This window comes from Elephas maximus, chromosome 13 (genome assembly GCF_024166365.1).
Source record: "Elephas maximus indicus isolate mEleMax1 chromosome 13, mEleMax1 primary haplotype, whole genome shotgun sequence".
Classification (NCBI taxonomy): domain Eukaryota; kingdom Metazoa; phylum Chordata; class Mammalia; order Proboscidea; family Elephantidae; genus Elephas; species Elephas maximus.
Genome location: NC_064831.1, coordinates 4,783,957 through 4,802,766, shown reverse-complemented (window position 1 = coordinate 4,802,766; position 18,810 = coordinate 4,783,957).

The following is an 18,810-nucleotide window of genomic DNA, read 5'->3' as shown; positions in this document are numbered from 1 at the left end:
ACTGCCTACAGAAATCCTAGCAGAGCCCTGAGTTTCCCCACAGGAATGTATGTCACTTTCAGTTCCTTGCCAGCAACGGAGCTCAGGGGCAGCGTCAGAATGTGTGTATCTCAGGGAGAGAAAGAACACTGTGACTTCCCCCGTTCCTCTGACGAAAGCGGTTAGAGGGAGAAAAGCGTCCTTTGCTTTCGCTTTCCGCGCAATGAGCTCGGCAGATCTGCCCTTCGCGAAGGGCCGTTTTTCCCCCGGAGAACTGCCTCGCCGTAGCCCGGTTCTGGAAGTGGAACGAGTATGCAGTGTTAGCGTTCAGCTATTGTGAAGGCTCGCTTTGGCCCAGGGCAAACGAAGCGCCGGGGGAAATCTTAGCAGAGCCCGGCGCCTTTCCAACGGTTCAAAGCGTGGAACTGCAGACTCTTTTGCAAGAAGAGAGCGCCCAGGCAACAGCAGCCCGCACGTTTCTCAGTGAAAGGGAGAAGTCCCTGACTTCATCCAGTCCTCTGAGCAAAAGCAGGCAGAGGGAGAGAAACTTTCTTTCCTTCCTCTTTCCTGCCACGAATTCCTCATTTGCTCTTGCAAACGCAGGGCTTCTTCGGAAAAACTAGGCCGCGGTGCAGGGATCCTTCCAGAGGAGCAACGACATAGTTTGAGCTGGAAGGGCTTGGCAGAGCAGCCGGGGAGAAAAGGCCTCTTGCTATTCTCTTTTCTTTCTGCCTGAATGCGGTCAATTCGCACTTGCTAAAGCAAGGTTTCCCAGCACAAACTACAAAGCAGCTACTCTCTCCTGGCAGAGGAAGTGCCATGCAGTGTTGCCCCTGGCGAGATAGTGTTGCTACAGTGAGGCCCAGGGAAAACACACTGCCTAGAGAAATCCTAGCAGAGCCCTGAGTTTCCCCACAGGAATGTATGTCACTTTCAGTTCCTTGCCAGCAACGGAGCTCAGGGGCAGCGTCACATTGTCTGTATCTCAGGGAGAGAAAGAACACTGTGACTTCCCCCGTTCCTCTGACGAAAGCGGTTAGAGGGAGAAAAGCGTCCTTTGCTTTCGCTTTCCCGCAAGGAGCTCGGCAGATCTGCCCTTCGCGAAGGGCCGTTTTCCCCCGGAGAACTGCCTCGCCGTAGCCCGGTTCTGGAAGTGGAACGAGTATGCAGTGTTAGCGTTCAGCTATTGTGAAGGCTCGCTTTGGCCCAGGGCAAACGAAGCGCCGGGGGAAATCTTAGCAGAGCCCGGCGCCTTTCCACGGTTCAAAGCGTGGAACTGCAGACTCTTTTGCAAAGAAGAGAGCGCCCAGGCAACAGCAGCCCGCACGTTTCTCAGTGAAAGGGAGAAGTCCCTGACTTCATCCAGTCCTCTGAGCAAAGCAGGCAGAGGGAGAGAAACTTTCTTTCCTTCCTCTTTCCTGCCACGAATTCCTCATTTGCTCTTGCAAACGCAGGGCTTCTTCGGAAAAACTAGGCCGCGGTGCAGGGATCCTTCCAGAGGAGCAACGACATAGTTTGAGCTGGAAGGGCTTGGCAGAGCAGCCGGGGAGAAAAGGCCTCTTGCTATTCTCTTTTCTTTCTGCCTGAATGCGGTCAATTCGCACTTGCCAAAGCAAGGTTTCCCAGCACAAACTACAAAGCAGCAGCTCCCTCCTGGCAGAGGAAGTGCCATGCAGTGTTGCCCTGGCGAGATAGTGTTGCTACAGTGAGGCCCAGGGAAAACACACTGCCTAGAGAAATCCTAGCAGAGCCCTGAGTTTCCCCACAGGAATGTATGTCACTTTCAGTTCCTTGCCAGCAACGGAGCTCAGGGGCAGCGTCACATTGTGTGTATCTCAGGGAGAGAAAGAACACTGTGACTTCCCCCGTTCCTCTGACGAAAGCGGTTAGAGGGAGAAAAGCGTCCTTTGCTTTCGCTTTCCCGCAAGGAGCTCGGCAGATCTGCCCTTCGCGAAGGGCCGTTTTCCCCCGGAGAACTGCCTCGCCGTAGCCCGGTTCTGGAAGTGGAACGAGTATGCAGTGTTAGGGTTCAGCTATTGTGAAGGCTCGCTTTGGCCCAGGGCAAACGAAGCGCCGGGGGAAATCTTAGCAGAGCCCGGCGCCTTTCCACGGTTCAAAGCGTGGAACTGCAGACTCTTTTGCAAAGAAGAGAGCGCCCAGGCAACAGCAGCCCGCACGTTTCTCAGTGAAAGGGAGAAGTCCCTGACTTCATCCAGTCCTCTGAGCAAAGCAGGCAGAGGGAGAGAAACTTTCTTTCCTTCCTCTTTCCTGCCACGAATTCCTCATTTGCTCTTGAAAACGCAGGGCTTCTTCGGAAAAACTAGGCCGCGGTGCAGGGATCCTTCCAGAGGAGCAACGACATAGTTTGAGCTGGAAGGGCTTGGCAGAGCAGCCGGGGAGAAAAGGCCTCTTGCTATTCTCTTTTCTTTCTGCCTGAATGCGGTCAATTCGCACTTGCCAAAGCAAGGTTTCCCAGCACAAACTACAAAGCAGCAGCTCTCTCCTGGCAGAGGAAGTGCCATGCAGTGTTGCCCTGGCGAGATAGTGTTGCTACAGTGAGGCCCAGGGAAAACACACTGCCTAGAGAAATCCTAGCAGAGCCCTGAGTTTCCCCACAGGAATGTATGTCACTTTCAGTTCCTTGCCAGCAACGGAGCTCAGAGGCAACGTCAGATTGTGTGTATCTCAGGGAGAGAAAGAACACTGTGACTTCCCCCGTTCCTCTGACGAAAGCGGTTAGAGGGAGAAAAGCGTCCTTTGCTTTCGCTTTCCCGCAAGGAGCTCGGCAGATCTGCCCTTCGCGAAGGGCCGTTTTCCCCCGGAGAACTGCCTCGCCGTAGCCCGGTTCTGGAAGTGGAACGAGTATGCAGTGTTAGCGTTCAGCTATTGTGAAGGCTCGCTTTGGCCCAGGGCAAACGAAGCGCCGGGGGAAATCTTAGCAGAGCCCGGCGCCTTTCCACGGTTCAAAGCGTGGAACTGCAGACTCTTTTGCAAAGAAGAGAGCGCCCAGGCAACAGCAGCCCGCACGTTTCTCAGTGAAAGGGAGAACTCCCTGACTTCATCCAGTCCTCTGAGCAAAGCAGGCAGAGGGAGAGAAACTTTCTTTCCTTCCTCTTTCCTGCCACGAATTCCTCATTTGCTCTTGCAAACGCAGGGCTTCTTCGGAAAAACTACGCCGCGGTGCAGGGATCCTTCCAGAGGAGCAACGACATAGTTTGAGCTGGAAGGGCTTGGCAGAGCAGCCGGGGAGAAAAGGCCTCTTGCTATTCTCTTTTCTTTCTGCCTGAATGCGGTCAATTGGCACTTGCCAAAGCAAGGTTTCCCAGCACAAACTACAAAGCAGCAGCTCCCTCCTGGCAGAGGAAGTGCCATGCAGTGTTGCCCTGGCGAGATAGTGTTGCTACAGTGAGGCCCAGGGAAAACACACTGCCTAGAGAAATCCTAGCAGAGCCCTGAGTTTCCCCACAGGAATGTATGTCACTTTCAGTTCCTTGCCAGCAACGGAGCTCAGGGGCAGCGTCAGAATGTGTGTATCTCAGGGAGAGAAAGAACACTGTGACTTCCCCCGTTCCTCTGACGAAAGCGGTTAGAGGGAGAAAAGCGTCCTTTGCTTTCGCTTTCGCGCAATGAGCTCGGCAGATCTGCCCTTCGCGAAGGGCCGTTTTCCCCCGGAGAACTGCCTCGCCGTAGCCCGGTTCTGGAAGTGGAACGAGTATGCAGTGTTAGCGTTCAGCTATTGTGAAGGCTCGCTTTGGCCCAGGGCAAACGAAGCGCCGGGGGAAATCTTAGCAGAGCCCGGCGCCTTTCCACGGTTCAAAGCGTGGAACTGCAGACTGTTTTGCAAAGAAGAGAGCGCCCAGGCAACAGCAGCCCGCACGTTTCTCAGTGAAAGGGAGAAGTCCCTGACTTCATCCAGTCCTCTGAGCAAAGCAGGCAGAGGGAGAGAAACTTTCTTTCCTTCCTCTTTCCTGCCACGAATTCCTCATTTGCTCTTGCAAACGCAGGGCTTCTTCGGAAAAACTACGCCGCGGTGCAGGGATCCTTCCAGAGGAGCAACGACATAGTTTGAGCTGGAAGGGCTTGGCAGAGCAGCCGGGGAGAAAAGGCCTCTTGCTATTCTCTTTTCTTTCTGCCTGAATGCGGTCAATTCGCACTTGCCAAAGCAAGGTTTCCCAGCACAAACTACAAAGCAGCAGCTCCCTCCTGGCAGAGGAAGTGCCATGCAGTGTTGCCCTGGCGAGATAGTGTTGCTACAGTGAGGCCCAGGGAAAACACACTGCCTACAGAAATCCTAGCAGAGCCCTGAGTTTCCCCACAGGAATGTATGTCACTTTCAGTTCCTTGCCAGCAACGGAGCTCAGAGGCAACGTCAGATTGTGTGTATCTCAGGGAGAGAAAGAACACTGTGACTTCCCCCGTTCCTCTGACGAAAGCGGTTAGAGGGAGAAAAGCGTCCTTTGCTTTCGCTTTCCCGCAAGGAGCTCGGCAGATCTGCCCTTCGCGAAGGGCCGTTTTCCCCCGGAGAACTGCCTCGCCGTAGCCCGGTTCTGGAAGTGGAACGAGTATGCAGTGTTAGCGTTCAGCTATTGTGAAGGCTCGCTTTGGCCCAGGGTAAACGAAGCGCCGGGGAAAATCTTAGCAGAGCCCGGTGCCTTTCCACGGTTCAAAGCGTGGAACTGCAGACTCTTTTGCAAAGAAGAGAGCGCCCAGGCAACAGCAGCCCGCACGTTTCTCAGTGAAAGGGAGAAGTCCCTGACTTCATCCAGTCCTCTGAGCAAAGCAGGCAGAGGGAGAGAAACTTTCTTTCCTTCCTCTTTCCTGCCACGAATTCCTCATTTGCTCTTGCAAACGCAGGGCTTCTTCGGAAAAACTACGCCGCGGTGCAGGGATCCTTCCAGAGGAGCAACGACATAGTTTGAGCTGGAAGGGCTTGGCAGAGCAGCCGGGGAGAAAAGGCCTTTCTGCCTGAATGCGGTCAATTCGCACTTGCCAAAGCAAGGTTTCCCAGCACAAACTACAAAGCAGCAGCTCTCTCCTGGCAGAGGAAGTGCCATGCAGTGTTGCCCTGGCGAGATAGTGTTGCTACAGTGAGGCCCAGGGAAAACACACTGCCTAGAGAAATCCTAGCAGAGCCCTGAGTTTCCCCACAGGAATGTATGTCACTTTCAGTTCCTTGCCAGCAACGGAGCTCAGGGGCAGCGTCACATTGTCTGTATCTCAGGGAGAGAAAGAACACTGTGACTTCCCCCGTTCCTCTGACGAAAGCGGTTAGAGGGAGAAAAGCGTCCTTTGCTTTCGCTTTCGCGCAATGAGCTCGGCAGATCTGCCCTTCGCGAAGGGCCGTTTTCCCCCGGAGAACTGCCTCGCCGTAGCCCGGTTCTGGAAGTGGAACGAGTATGCAGTGTTAGCGTTCAGCTATTGTGAAGGCTCGCTTTGGCCCAGGGCAAACGAAGCGCCGGGGGAAATCTTAGCAGAGCCCGGCGCCTTTCCACGGTTCAAAGCGTGGAACTGCAGACTCTTTTGCAAAGAAGAGAGCGCCCAGGCAACAGCAGCCCGCACGTTTCTCAGTGAAAGGGAGAAGTCCCTGACTTCATCCAGTCCTCTGAGCAAAGCAGGCAGAGGGAGAGAAACTTTCTTTCCTTCCTCTTTCCTGCCACGAATTCCTCATTTGCTCTTGCAAACGCAGGGCTTCTTCGGAAAAACTAGGCCGCGGTGCAGGGATCCTTCCAGAGGAGCAACGACATAGTTTGAGCTGGAAGGGCTTGGCAGAGCAGCCGGGGAGAAAAGGCCTCTTGCTATTCTCTTTTCTTTCTGCCTGAATGCGGTCAATTCGCACTTGCCAAAGCAAGGTTTCCCAGCACAAACTACAAAGCAGCGACTCTCTCCTGGCAGAGGAAGTGCCATGCAGTGTTGCCCTGGCGAGATAGTGTTGCTACAGTGAGGCCCAGGGAAAACACACTGCCTACAGAAATCCTAGCAGAGCCCTGTGTTTCCCCACAGCAATGTATGTCACTTTCAGTTCCTTGCCAGCAACGGAGCTCAGAGGCAACGTCAGATTGTGTGTATCTCAGGGAGAGAAAGAACACTGTGACTTCCCCCGTTCCTCTGACGAAAGCGGTTAGAGGGAGAAAAGCGTCCTTTGCTTTCGCTTTCCCGCAAGGAGCTCGGCAGATCTGCCCTTCGCGAAGGGCCGTTTTCCCCCGGAGAACTGCCTCGCCGTAGCCCGGTTCTGGAAGTGGAACGAGTATGCAGTGTTAGCGTTCAGCTATTGTGAAGGCTCGCTTTGGCCCAGGGCAAACGAAGCGCCGGGGGAAATCTTAGCAGAGCCCGGCGCCTTTCCACGGTTCAAAGCGTGGAACTGCAGACTCTTTTGCAAAGAAGAGAGCGCCCAGGCAACAGCAGCCCGCACGTTTCTCAGTGAAAGGGAGAACTCCCTGACTTCATCCAGTCCTCTGAGCAAAGCAGGCAGAGGGAGAGAAACTTTCTTTCCTTCCTCTTTCCTGCCACGAATTCCTCATTTGCTCTTGCAAACGCAGGGCTTCTTCGGAAAAACTAGGCCGCGGTGCAGGGATCCTTCCAGAGGAGCAACGACATAGTTTGAGCTGGAAGGGCTTGGCAGAGCAGCCGGGGAGAAAAGGCCTCTTGCTATTCTCTTTTCTTTCTGCCTGAATGCGGTCAATTGGCACTTGCCAAAGCAAGGTTTCCCAGCACAAACTACAAAGCAGCAGCTCCCTCCTGGCAGAGGAAGTGCCATGCAGTGTTGCCCTGGCGAGATAGTGTTGCTACAGTGAGGCCCAGGGAAAACACACTGCCTACAGAAATCCTAGCAGAGCCCTGAGTTTCCCCACAGGAATGTATGTCACTTTCAGTTCCTTGCCAGCAACGGAGCTCAGAGGCAACGTCAGATTGTGTGTATCTCAGGGAGAGAAAGAACACTGTGACTTCCCCCGTTCCTCTGACGAAAGCGGTTAGAGGGAGAAAAGCGTCCTTTGCTTTCGCTTTCCCGCAAGGAGCTCGGCAGATCTGCCCTTCGCGAAGGGCCGTTTTCCCCCGGAGAACTGCCTCGCCGTAGCCCGGTTCTGGAAGTGGAACGAGTATGCAGTGTTAGCGTTCAGCTATTGTGAAGGCTCGCTTTGGCCCAGGGTAAACGAAGCGCCGGGGAAAATCTTAGCAGAGCCCGGTGCCTTTCCACGGTTCAAAGCGTGGAACTGCAGACTCTTTTGCAGAGAAGAGAGCGCCCAGGCAACAGCAGCCCGCACGTTTCTCAGTGAAAGGGAGAAGTCCCTGACTTCATCCAGTCCTCTGAGCAAAGCAGGCAGAGGGAGAGAAACTTTCTTTCCTTCCTCTTTCCTGCCACGAATTCCTCATTTGCTCTTGCAAACGCAGGGCTTCTTCGGAAAAACTAGGCCGCGGTGCAGGGATCCTTCCAGAGGAGCAACGACATAGTTTGAGCTGGAAGGGCTTGGCAGAGCAGCCGGGGAGAAAAGGCCTCTTGCTATTCTCTTTTCTTTCTGCCTGAATGCGGTCAATTCGCACTTGCTAAAGCAAGGTTTCCCAGCACAAACTACAAAGCAGCTACTCTCTCCTGGCAGAGGAAGTGCCATGCAGTGTTGCCCTGGCGAGATAGTGTTGCTACAGTGAGGCCCAGGGAAAACACACTGCCTAGAGAAATCCTAGCAGAGCCCTGAGTTTCCCCACAGGAATGTATGTCACTTTCAGTTCCTTGCCAGCAACGGAGCTCAGGGGCAGCGTCACATTGTCTGTATCTCAGGGAGAGAAAGAACACTGTGACTTCCCCCGTTCCTCTGACGAAAGCGGTTAGAGGGAGAAAAGCGTCCTTTGCTTTCGCTTTCCCGCAAGGAGCTCGGCAGATCTGCCCTTCGCGAAGGGCCGTTTTCCCCCGGAGAACTGCCTCGCCGTAGCCCGGTTCTGGAAGTGGAACGAGTATGCAGTGTTAGCGTTCAGCTATTGTGAAGGCTCGCTTTGGCCCAGGGCAAACGAAGCGCCGGGGGAAATCTTAGCAGAGCCCGGCGCCTTTCCACGGTTCAAAGCGTGGAACTGCAGACTCTTTTGCAAAGAAGAGAGCGCCCAGGCAACAGCAGCCCGCACGTTTCTCAGTGAAAGGGAGAAGTCCCTGACTTCATCCAGTCCTCTGAGCAAAGCAGGCAGAGGGAGAGAAACTTTCTTTCCTTCCTCTTTCCTGCCACGAATTCCTCATTTGCTCTTGCAAACGCAGGGCTTCTTCGGAAAAACTAGGCCGCGGTGCAGGGATCCTTCCAGAGGAGCAACGACATAGTTTGAGCTGGAAGGGCTTGGCAGAGCAGCCGGGGAGAAAAGGCCTCTTGCTATTCTCTTTTCTTTCTGCCTGAATGCGGTCAATTCGCACTTGCCAAAGCAAGGTTTCCCAGCACAAACTACAAAGCAGCAGCTCTCTCCTGGCAGAGGAAGTGCCATGCAGTGTTGCCCTGGCGAGATAGTGTTGCTACAGTGAGGCCCAGGGAAAACACACTGCCTAGAGAAATCCTAGCAGAGCCCTGAGTTTCCCCACAGGAATGTATGTCACTTTCAGTTCCTTGCCAGCAACGGAGCTCAGAGGCAACGTCAGATTGTGTGTATCTCAGGGAGAGAAAGAACACTGTGACTTCCCCCGTTCCTCTGACGAAAGCGGTTAGAGGGAGAAAAGCGTCCTTTGCTTTCGCTTTCCCGCAAGGAGCTCGGCAGATCTGCCCTTCGCGAAGGGCCGTTTTCCCCCGGAGAACTGCCTCGCCGTAGCCCGGTTCTGGAAGTGGAACGAGTATGCAGTGTTAGCGTTCAGCTATTGTGAAGGCTCGCTTTGGCCCAGGGCAAACGAAGCGCCGGGGGAAATCTTAGCAGAGCCCGGCGCCTTTCCACGGTTCAAAGCGTGGAACTGCAGACTCTTTTGCAAAGAAGAGAGCGCCCAGGCAACAGCAGCCCGCACGTTTCTCAGTGAAAGGGAGAACTCCCTGACTTCATCCAGTCCTCTGAGCAAAGCAGGCAGAGGGAGAGAAACTTTCTTTCCTTCCTCTTTCCTGCCACGAATTCCTCATTTGCTCTTGCAAACGCAGGGCTTCTTCGGAAAAACTACGCCGCGGTGCAGGGATCCTTCCAGAGGAGCAACGACATAGTTTGAGCTGGAAGGGCTTGGCAGAGCAGCCGGGGAGAAAAGGCCTCTTGCTATTCTCTTTTCTTTCTGCCTGCATGCGGTCAATTCGCACTTGCCAAAGCAAGGTTTCCCAGCACAAACTACAAAGCAGCAGCTCCCTCCTGGCAGAGGAAGTGCCATGCAGTGTTGCCCTGGCGAGATAGTGTTGCTACAGTGAGGCCCAGGGAAAACACACTGCCTACAGAAATCCTAGCAGAGCCCTGAGTTTCCCCACAGGAATGTATGTCACTTTCAGTTCCTTGCCAGCAACGGAGCTCAGAGGCAACGTCAGATTGTGTGTATCTCAGGGAGAGAAAGAACACTGTGACTTCCCCCGTTCCTCTGACGAAAGCGGTTAGAGGGAGAAAAGCGTCCTTTGCTTTCGCTTTCCCGCAAGGAGCTCGGCAGATCTGCCCTTCGCGAAGGGCCGTTTTCCCCCGGAGAACTGCCTCGCCGTAGCCCGGTTCTGGAAGTGGAACGAGTATGCAGTGTTAGCGTTCAGCTATTGTGAAGGCTCGCTTTGGCCCAGGGTAAACGAAGCGCCGGGGAAAATCTTAGCAGAGCCCGGTGCCTTTCCACGGTTCAAAGCGTGGAACTGCAGACTCTTTTGCAAAGAAGAGAGCGCCCAGGCAACAGCAGCCCGCACGTTTCTCAGTGAAAGGGAGAAGTCCCTGACTTCATCCAGTCCTCTGAGCAAAGCAGGCAGAGGGAGAGAAACTTTCTTTCCTTCCTCTTTCCTGCCACGAATTCCTCATTTGCTCTTGCAAACGCAGGGCTTCTTCGGAAAAACTAGGCCGCGGTGCAGGGATCCTTCCAGAGGAGCAACGACATAGTTTGAGCTGGAAGGGCTTGGCAGAGCAGCCGGGGAGAAAAGGCCTCTTGCTATTCTCTTTTCTTTCTGCCTGAATGCGGTCAATTCGCACTTGCCAAAGCAAGGTTTCCCAGCACAAACTACAAAGCAGCAGCTCTCTCCTGGCAGAGGAAGTGCCATGCAGTGTTGCCCTGGCGAGATAGTGTTGCTACAGTGAGGCCCAGGGAAAACACACTGCCTAGAGAAATCCTAGCAGAGCCCTGAGTTTCCCCACAGGAATGTATGTCACTTTCAGTTCCTTGCCAGCAACGGAGCTCAGGGGCAGCGTCACATTGTCTGTATCTCAGGGAGAGAAAGAACACTGTGACTTCCCCCGTTCCTCTGACGAAAGCGGTTAGAGGGAGAAAAGCGTCCTTTGCTTTCGCTTTCGCGCAATGAGCTCGGCAGATCTGCCCTTCGCGAAGGGCCGTTTTCCCCCGGAGAACTGCCTCGCCGTAGCCCGGTTCTGGAAGTGGAACGAGTATGCAGTGTTAGCGTTCAGCTATTGTGAAGGCTCGCTTTGGCCCAGGGCAAACGAAGCGCCGGGGGAAATCTTAGCAGAGCCCGGCGCCTTTCCACGGTTCAAAGCGTGGAACTGCAGACTCTTTTGCAAAGAAGAGAGCGCCCAGGCAACAGCAGCCCGCACGTTTCTCAGTGAAAGGGAGAAGTCCCTGACTTCATCCAGTCCTCTGAGCAAAGCAGGCAGAGGGAGAGAAACTTTCTTTCCTTCCTCTTTCCTGCCACGAATTCCTCATTTGCTCTTGCAAACGCAGGGCTTCTTCGGAAAAACTAGGCCGCGGTGCAGGGATCCTTCCAGAGGAGCAACGACATAGTTTGAGCTGGAAGGGCTTGGCAGAGCAGCCGGGGAGAAAAGGCCTCTTGCTATTCTCTTTTCTTTCTGCCTGAATGCGGTCAATTCGCACTTGCCAAAGCAAGGTTTCCCAGCACAAACTACAAAGCAGCGACTCTCTCCTGGCAGAGGAAGTGCCATGCAGTGTTGCCCTGGCGAGATAGTGTTGCTACAGTGAGGCCCAGGGAAAACACACTGCCTACAGAAATCCTAGCAGAGCCCTGTGTTTCCCCACAGCAATGTATGTCACTTTCAGTTCCTTGCCAGCAACGGAGCTCAGAGGCAACGTCAGATTGTGTGTATCTCAGGGAGAGAAAGAACACTGTGACTTCCCCCGTTCCTCTGACGAAAGCGGTTAGAGGGAGAAAAGCGTCCTTTGCTTTCGCTTTCCCGCAAGGAGCTCGGCAGATCTGCCCTTCGCGAAGGGCCGTTTTCCCCCGGAGAACTGCCTCGCCGTAGCCCGGTTCTGGAAGTGGAACGAGTATGCAGTGTTAGCGTTCAGCTATTGTGAAGGCTCGCTTTGGCCCAGGGCAAACGAAGCGCCGGGGGAAATCTTAGCAGAGCCCGGCGCCTTTCCACGGTTCAAAGCGTGGAACTGCAGACTCTTTTGCAAAGAAGAGAGCGCCCAGGCAACAGCAGCCCGCACGTTTCTCAGTGAAAGGGAGAACTCCCTGACTTCATCCAGTCCTCTGAGCAAAGCAGGCAGAGGGAGAGAAACTTTCTTTCCTTCCTCTTTCCTGCCACGAATTCCTCATTTGCTCTTGCAAACGCAGGGCTTCTTCGGAAAAACTACGCCGCGGTGCAGGGATCCTTCCAGAGGAGCAACGACATAGTTTGAGCTGGAAGGGCTTGGCAGAGCAGCCGGGGAGAAAAGGCCTCTTGCTATTCTCTTTTCTTTCTGCCTGAATGCGGTCAATTGGCACTTGCCAAAGCAAGGTTTCCCAGCACAAACTACAAAGCAGCAGCTCCCTCCTGGCAGAGGAAGTGCCATGCAGTGTTGCCCTGGCGAGATAGTGTTGCTACAGTGAGGCCCAGGGAAAACACACTGCCTACAGAAATCCTAGCAGAGCCCTGAGTTTCCCCACAGGAATGTATGTCACTTTCAGTTCCTTGCCAGCAACGGAGCTCAGAGGCAACGTCAGATTGTGTGTATCTCAGGGAGAGAAAGAACACTGTGACTTCCCCCGTTCCTCTGACGAAAGCGGTTAGAGGGAGAAAAGCGTCCTTTGCTTTCGCTTTCCCGCAAGGAGCTCGGCAGATCTGCCCTTCGCGAAGGGCCGTTTTCCCCCGGAGAACTGCCTCGCCGTAGCCCGGTTCTGGAAGTGGAACGAGTATGCAGTGTTAGCGTTCAGCTATTGTGAAGGCTCGCTTTGGCCCAGGGTAAACGAAGCGCCGGGGAAAATCTTAGCAGAGCCCGGTGCCTTTCCACGGTTCAAAGCGTGGAACTGCAGACTCTTTTGCAGAGAAGAGAGCGCCCAGGCAACAGCAGCCCGCACGTTTCTCAGTGAAAGGGAGAAGTCCCTGACTTCATCCAGTCCTCTGAGCAAAGCAGGCAGAGGGAGAGAAACTTTCTTTCCTTCCTCTTTCCTGCCACGAATTCCTCATTTGCTCTTGCAAACGCAGGGCTTCTTCGGAAAAACTACGCCGCGGTGCAGGGATCCTTCCAGAGGAGCAACGACATAGTTTGAGCTGGAAGGGCTTGGCAGAGCAGCCGGGGAGAAAAGGCCTCTTGCTATTCTCTTTTCTTTCTGCCTGAATGCGGTCAATTCGCACTTGCCAAAGCAAGGTTTCCCAGCACAAACTACAAAGCAGCAGCTCTCTCCTGGCAGAGGAAGTGCCATGCAGTGTTGCCCTGGCGAGATAGTGTTGCTACAGTGAGGCCCAGGGAAAACACACTGCCTAGAGAAATCCTAGCAGAGCCCTGAGTTTCCCCACAGGAATGTATGTCACTTTCAGTTCCTTGCCAGCAACGGAGCTCAGGGGCAGCGTCACATTGTCTGTATCTCAGGGAGAGAAAGAACACTGTGACTTCCCCCGTTCCTCTGACGAAAGCGGTTAGAGGGAGAAAAGCGTCCTTTGCTTTCGCTTTCGCGCAATGAGCTCGGCAGATCTGCCCTTCGCGAAGGGCCGTTTTCCCCCGGAGAACTGCCTCGCCGTAGCCCGGTTCTGGAAGTGGAACGAGTATGCAGTGTTAGCGTTCAGCTATTGTGAAGGCTCGCTTTGGCCCAGGGCAAACGAAGCGCCGGGGGAAATCTTAGCAGAGCCCGGCGCCTTTCCACGGTTCAAAGCGTGGAACTGCAGACTCTTTTGCAAAGAAGAGAGCGCCCAGGCAACAGCAGCCCGCACGTTTCTCAGTGAAAGGGAGAAGTCCCTGACTTCATCCAGTCCTCTGAGCAAAGCAGGCAGAGGGAGAGAAACTTTCTTTCCTTCCTCTTTCCTGCCACGAATTCCTCATTTGCTCTTGCAAACGCAGGGCTTCTTCGGAAAACTACGCCGCGGTGCAGGGATCCTTCCAGAGGAGCAACGACATAGTTTGAGCTGGAAGGGCTTGGCAGAGCAGCCGGGGAGAAAAGGCCTCTTGCTATTCTCTTTTCTTTCTGCCTGAATGCGGTCAATTCGCACTTGCCAAAGCAAGGTTTCCCAGCACAAACTACAAAGCAGCAGCTCCCTCCTGGCAGAGGAAGTGCCATGCAGTGTTGCCCTGGCGAGATAGTGTTGCTACAGTGAGGCCCAGGGAAAACACACTGCCTAGAGAAATCCTAGCAGAGCCCTGAGTTTCCCCACAGGAATGTATGTCACTTTCAGTTCCTTGCCAGCAACGGAGCTCAGGGGCAGCGTCAGAATGTGTGTATCTCAGGGAGAGAAAGAACACTGTGACTTCCCCCGTTCCTCTGACGAAAGCGGTTAGAGGGAGAAAAGCGTCCTTTGCTTTCGCTTTCGCGCAATGAGCTCGGCAGATCTGCCCTTCGCGAAGGGCCGTTTTCCCCCGGAGAACTGCCTCGCCGTAGCCCGGTTCTGGAAGTGGAACGAGTATGCAGTGTTAGCGTTCAGCTATTGTGAAGGCTCGCTTTGGCCCAGGGCAAACGAAGCGCCGGGGGAAATCTTAGCAGAGCCCGGCGCCTTTCCACGGTTCAAAGCGTGGAACTGCAGACTCTTTTGCAAAGAAGAGAGCGCCCAGGCAACAGCAGCCCGCACGTTTCTCAGTGAAAGGGAGAACTCCCTGACTTCATCCAGTCCTCTGAGCAAAGCAGGCAGAGGGAGAGAAACTTTCTTTCCTTCCTCTTTCCTGCCACGAATTCCTCATTTGCTCTTGCAAACGCAGGGCTTCTTCGGAAAAACTAGGCCGCGGTGCAGGGATCCTTCCAGAGGAGCAACGACATAGTTTGAGCTGGAAGGGCTTGGCAGAGCAGCCGGGGAGAAAAGGCCTCTTGCTATTCTCTTTTCTTTCTGCCTGAATGCGGTCAATTCGCACTTGCCAAAGCAAGGTTTCCCAGCACAAACTACAAAGCAGCAGCTCTCTCCTGGCAGAGGAAGTGCCATGCAGTGTTGCCCTGGCGAGATAGTGTTGCTACAGTGAGGCCCAGGGAAAACACACTGCCTAGAGAAATCCTAGCAGAGCCCTGAGTTTCCCCACAGGAATGTATGTCACTTTCAGTTCCTTGCCAGCAACGGAGCTCAGAGGCAACGTCAGATTGTGTGTATCTCAGGGAGAGAAAGAACACTGTGACTTCCCCCGTTCCTCTGACGAAAGCGGTTAGAGGGAGAAAAGCGTCCTTTGCTTTCGCTTTCCCGCAAGGAGCTCGGCAGATCTGCCCTTCGCGAAGGGCCGTTTTCCCCCGGAGAACTGCCTCGCCGTAGCCCGGTTCTGGAAGTGGAACGAGTATGCAGTGTTAGCGTTCAGGTATTGTGAAAGTTCGCTTTGGCCCGGGGCAAACGAAGCGCCGGGGGGAATCTTAGCAGAGCCCGGCGCCTTTCCACGGTTCAAAGCGTGGAACTGCAGACTCTTTTGCAAAGAAGAGAGCGCCCAGGCAACAGCAGCCCGCACGTTTCTCAGTGAAAGGGAGATTTCCCTGACTTCATCCAGTCCTCTGAGCAAAGCAGGCAGAGGGAGAGAAACTTTCTTTCCTTCCTCTTTCCTGCCACGAATTCCTCATTTACTCTTGCAAACGCAGGGCTTCTTCGGAAAAACTAGGCCGCGGTGCAGGGATCCTTCCAGAGGAGCAACGACATAGTTTGAGCTGGAAGGGCTTGGCAGAGCAGCCGGGGAGAAAAGGCCTCTTGCTATTCTCTTTTCTTTCTGCCTGAATGCGGTCAATTGGCACTTGCCAAAGCAAGGTTTCCCAGCACAAACTACAAAGCAGCGACTCTCTCCTGGCAGAGGAAGTGCCATGCAGTGTTGCCCAGGCGAGATAGTGTTGCTACAGTGAGGCCCAGGGAAAACACACTGCCTAGAGAAATCCTAGCACAGCCCTGTGTTTCCCGACAGGAATGTATGTCAGTTTCAGTTCTTTGCCAGCAACGGAGCTCAGAGGCAACGTCAGATTGTGTGTATCTCAGGGAGAGAAAGAACACTGTGACTTCCCCCGTTCCTCTGACGAAAGCGGTTAGAGGGAGAAAAGCGTCCTTTGCTTTCGCTTTCCCGCAAGGAGCTCGGCAGATCTGCCCTTCGCGAAGGGCCGTTTTCCCCCGGAGAACTGCCTCGCCGTAGCCCGGTTCTGGAAGTGGAACGAGTATGCAGTGTTAGCGTTCAGCTATTGTGAAGGCTCGCTTTGGCCCAGGGCAAACGAAGCGCCGGGGGAAATCTTAGCAGAGCCCGGCGCCTTTCCACGGTTCAAAGCGTGGAACTGCAGACTCTTTTGCAAAGAAGAGAGCGCCCAGGCAACAGCAGCCCGCACGTTTCTCAGTGAAAGGGAGAACTCCCTGACTTCATCCAGTCCTCTGAGCAAAGCAGGCAGAGGGAGAGAAACTTTCTTTCCTTCCTCTTTCCTGCCACGAATTCCTCATTTGCTCTTGCAAACGCAGGGCTTCTTCGGAAAAACTACGCCGCGGTGCAGGGATCCTTCCAGAGGAGCAACGACATAGTTTGAGCTGGAAGGGCTTGGCAGAGCAGCCGGGGAGAAAAGGCCTCTTGCTATTCTCTTTTCTTTCTGCCTGAATGCGGTCAATTCGCACTTGCCAAAGCAAGGTTTCCCAGCACAAACTACAAAGCAGCAGCTCTCTCCTGGCAGAGGAAGCGCCATGCAGTGTTGCCCTGGTGAGATAGTGTTGCTACAGTGAGGCCCAGGGAAAACACAATGCCTAGAGAAATCCTAGCAAAGCCCTGTGTTTCCCCACAGGAATGTATGTCAGTTTCAGTTCCTTGCCAGCAACGGAGCTCAGAGGCAACGTCAGATTGTGTGTATCTCAGGGAGAGAAAGAACACTGTGACTTCCCCCGTTCCTCTGACGAAAGCGGTTAGAGGGAGAAAAGCGTCCTTTGCTTTCGCTTTCCCGCAAGGAGCTCGGCAGATCTGCCCTTCGCGAAGGGCCGTTTTCCCCCGGAGAACTGCCTCGCCGTAGCCCGGTTCTGGAAGTGGAACGAGTATGCAGTGTTAGGGTTCAGCTATTGTGAAGGCTCGCTTTGGCCCAGGGCAAACGAAGCGCCGGGGGTAATCTTAGCAGAGCCCGGCGCCTTTCCACGGTTCAAAGCGTGGAACTGCAGACTCTTTTGCAAAGAAGAGAGCGCCCAGGCAACAGCAGCCCGCACGTTTCTCAGTGAAAGGGAGAAGTCCCTGACTTCATCCAGTCCTCTGAGCAAAGCAGGCAGAGGGAGAGAAACTTTCTTTCCTTCCTCTTTCCTGCCACGAATTCCTCATTTGCTCTTGCAAACGCAGGGCTTCTTCGGAAAAACTAGGCCGCGGTGCAGGGATCCTTCCAGAGGAGCAACGACATAGTTTGAGCTGGAAGGGCTTGGCAGAGCAGCCGGGGAGAAAAGGCCTCTTGCTATTCTCTTTTCTTTCTGCCTGAATGCGGTCAATTGGCACTTGCCAAAGCAAGGTTTCCCAGCACAAACTACAAAGCAGCGACTCTCTCCTGGCAGAGGAAGTGCCATGCAGTGTTGCCCAGGCGAGATAGTGTTGCTACAGTGAGGCCCAGGGAAAACACACTGCCTAGAGAAATCCTAGCACAGCCCTGTGTTTCCCGACAGGAATGTATGTCACTTTCAGTTCCTTGCCAGCAACGGAGCTCAGAGGCAACGTCAGATTGTGTGTATCTCAGGGAGAGAAAGAACACTGTGACTTCCCCCGTTCCTCTGACGAAAGCGGTTAGAGGGAGAAAAGCGTCCTTTGCTTTCGCTTTCGCGCAATGAGCTCGGCAGATCTGCCCTTCGCGAAGGGCCGTTTTCCCCCGGAGAACTGCCTCGCCGTAGCCCGGTTCTGGAAGTGGAACGAGTATGCAGTGTTAGCGTTCAGCTATTGTGAAGGCTCGCTTTGGCCCAGGGCAAACGAAGCGCCGGGGGAAATCTTAGCAGAGCCCGGCGCCTTTCCACGGTTCAAAGCGTGGAACTGCAGACTCTTTTGCAAAGAAGAGAGCGCCCAGGCAACAGCAGCCCGCACGTTTCTCAGTGAAAGGGAGAACTCCCTGACTTCATCCAGTCCTCTGAGCAAAGCAGGCAGAGGGAGAGAAACTTTCTTTCCTTCCTCTTTCCTGCCACGAATTCCTCATTTGCTCTTGCAAACGCAGGGCTTCTTCGGAAAAACTACGCCGCGGTGCAGGGATCCTTCCAGAGGAGCAACGACATAGTTTGAGCTGGAAGGGCTTGGCAGAGCAGCCGGGGAGAAAAGGCCTCTTGCTATTCTCTTTTCTTTCTGCCTGAATGCGGTCAATTCGCACTTGCCAAAGCAAGGTTTCCCAGCACAAACTACAAAGCAGCAGCTCCCTCCTGGCAGAGGAAGTGCCATGCAGTGTTGCCCTGGCGAGATAGTGTTGCTACAGTGAGGCCCAGGGAAAACACAATGCCTAGAGAAATCCTAGCAGAGCCCTGTGTTTCCCCACAGGAATGTATGTCAGTTTCAGTTCTTTGCCAGCAACGGAGCTCAGAGGCAACGTCAGATTGTGTGTATCTCAGGGAGAGAAAGAACACTGTGACTTCCCCCGTTCCTCTGACGAAAGCGGTTAGAGGGAGAAAAGCGTCCTTTGCTTTCGCTTTCCCGCAAGGAGCTCGGCAGATCTGCCCTTCGCGAAGGGCCGTTTTCCCCCGGAGAACTGCCTCGCCGTAGCCCGGTTCTGGAAGTGGAACGAGTATGCAGTGTTAGCGTTCAGCTATTGTGAAGGCTCGCTTTGGCCCAGGGCAAACGAAGCGCCGGGGGAAATCTTAGCAGAGCCCGGCGCCTTTCCACGGTTCAAAGCGTGGAACTGCAGACTCTTTTGCAAAGAAGAGAGCGCCCAGGCAACAGCAGCCCGCACGTTTCTCAGTGAAAGGGAGAACTCCCTGACTTCATCCAGTCCTCTGAGCAAAGCAGGCAGAGGGAGAGAAACTTTCTTTCCTTCCTCTTTCCTGCCACGAATTCCTCATTTGCTCTTGCAAACGCAGGGCTTCTTCGGAAAAACTACGCCGCGGTGCAGGGATCCTTCCAGAGGAGCAACGACATAGTTTGAGCTGGAAGGGCTTGGCAGAGCAGCCGGGGAGAAAAGGCCTCTTGCTATTCTGTTTTCTTTCTGCCTGAATGCGGTCAATTCGCACTTGCCAAAGCAAGGTTTCCCAGCACAAACTACAAAGCAGCAGCTCTCTCCTGGCAGAGGAAGAGCCATGCAGTGTTGCCCTGGTGAGATAGTGTTGCTACAGTGAGGCCCAGGGAAAACACACTGCCTAGAGAAATCCTAGCAAAGCCCTGTGTTTCCCCACAGGAATGTATGTCAGTTTCAGTTCCTTGCCAGCAACGGAGCTCAGAGGCAACGTCAGATTGTGTGTATCTCAGGGAGAGAAAGA